The 2,333-nt window shown below is 35.5% G+C and overlaps 1 pseudogene; it reads right to left on the bottom strand.

Annotated features, from left to right (window-relative positions):
- Positions 1-944, bottom strand: LOC101355510 (olfactory receptor 6C2-like; annotated as a pseudogene).
- Between the last annotated feature and the right edge of the window lie 1,389 nt (positions 945-2,333).

A 2,333-nucleotide genomic window follows, 5' to 3' on the forward strand; every position in this document is an offset into this window, starting at 1 on the left:
TTACTTCTTTAAGAACAATGCAATTCTTTTGATTGAGTCATTGAAGGCTTGTTTTACTTGCTTGTTCCTCAGGATGTAAATGGGGGCAATGGATGAAGTGAGTACTGTTATACCCTTATTAATGGCCACTGATTCTTTTGGTCAAGGTTTGACATAGATGAAAATGCAGCTTCCGTACATGATGGAAACCACAATCATGTGGGAAGAGCATGTAGAAAATGTTTTTTTCCTTTGCTGGCCAGAAGGGAATTGAAGAACAGTCTTGATGATGTATACATAAGACAGAATAACACATACAAGGGTCATGATAAAGATCAACACAGCACAAACTATGACCACCTGCTCTATGAGCCATGTTTCTGAGCTTGAGATCTTTAGGAGAGGGGATACATCACAGACAAAATGGTCAATGACATTAGGGTCACAGAATTCCAGATTTAGGTTCAGGCTTAGTAGTGGGAGTATGATCAACAAGCCAGCTGTCCAGAAACACAGGATGAGTCTTCTACAGACCTTGTTGTTCATGATGGTCATGTAATGTAGGGGTTTGCAGATGGCTAAATATCGGTCATAGGACATGTAGCAAGAAGAAAAAATTCTGTAACAGCAAAGGGGTCAATAAAAAAAATTTGAATGGCACAATTGTCACATGTGGTTGTCCTGTCACCCGTTGATGTGTTGTAGAGGTATCTGGGAATGCAAGCAGACGTAAATGAGATTTCTAAGAAGGAGAAATTTTGTAGGAAAAAGTACATGGCAGTTTTAAGATGTGAATCAATGAAGGTGAGGCAGATGATTGTCAGGTTCCCAGTTACACTCAATATGTAGGTGAGAAATAGAAAGATAAAAATCATGACCTTCAGTTGTGGGTCAATGGTCAGTCCCAGCAGGATAAAATTTGTTACTGTGTAGTTTCTCATTATTGACTTCTGATTATACTCAATCTGTATATAAAATTCAGAAATATGTGATATGAGGAGAGTAGTGTTAATACCACATAGCAATAATTTATGGCTCAACAAACTATGCAAATCATCTCACACCAATATTTTATTAAATTTGGTTATAAACAATATTACTGTAGAAGCCTAGGTTCCACAGTTGTATATTTTTTAATCTCAAGGGACATTTTTTCAGAATCAGATTACTTTATACATACCACATTGCAACATATTTTTTTTGTGTAAAGAGTGCTAAGATACATTGGGTGCAACATGAACATGGTTGTACAACATAATCACAATTGTTTTATGTTTTCACTCTGTTTAGCTAAGATTGAAACACACTTCAACATCTTAGTATCAATGTCTTTAAGTACAAAAAAAAATATTTAAAATACTAATCACACCCTCCAAGGACTGCTTGCTTTCACTGTGTTTCAGTTTTGTCATCTCTAAATAGAATTATTAATAGTATTCTTCATATACTATTGCTGGAAATTTAAACAGATTATACATAGATATAAATTAGAAAAGTGTCTGGTTCATAATGACTGATATATATATGTTAACGATCTGGATGGCCTGGTATATAATGATTTTCCTTTTGTTAGTCACCATCCATTCACTCTTCTTCATTATATTGTAATGGCACCTTTGTCCCAAACTTTATCAGAGATCTCAGTTTTGCTTTTTTTGGTATGCAATATTAGAAGATTTCTATGTGGAAAGTATACAGTTGACCACACTGTATTCGTAACATTCTCTCATAACTTACCTTAACACCACATACACATTTTTCCTCTCACTTTTTTGATTTCTCATTTCTGGGTGTTTATTTTTTTGCTGGCCTCTATTATGTTTATTTTTCTTAGTCTTCTTTCTTAGTTTCTTTGAACTTAACAAATATACTCTCAGTGTATATTGTTTTCAACTTCTAATTGTTTAGTCTCCAAAAACGATTGTTCTTCAGAATCTCAGGAATATCACCAAATTCACCTTAGACATAACAAGTTGACACCTCCATCTTATTTCTTCCCCTCAGTTTCTTATAATCAAACACCTAGGTTTTGTGAGGTATTGAACTAATCAGTTTGCAAGGATTATTTATCTGGGATAATCTTTCCCTTAGGGAGCACTGGTGGTGCAGTGGTTAGGTGCTCAACTGCTAACCAAAAGGTCTGCAGTTCGAACTCACCAGTTCCTTCGTGGGAGAAAGATGTGACAGACTGTTTCTACAAAGATTTACAACTTTGGAAACCCTATGGGGCAGTTCTGCTCTGTCCTATAGGGTTACTATGAGTTGGAGTCAACTCTATGGCAACAAGTTAATCTTTCCGCTGATACTCTGTGTTTCTTCACTTATCTCTGTTACTCAAAACCCAGTTTTGTCTT

The sequence above is a fragment of the Trichechus manatus genome, unplaced genomic scaffold, assembly GCF_000243295.1.
Source record: "Trichechus manatus latirostris isolate Lorelei unplaced genomic scaffold, TriManLat1.0 scaffold00027, whole genome shotgun sequence".
NCBI classification, from domain to species: domain Eukaryota; kingdom Metazoa; phylum Chordata; class Mammalia; order Sirenia; family Trichechidae; genus Trichechus; species Trichechus manatus.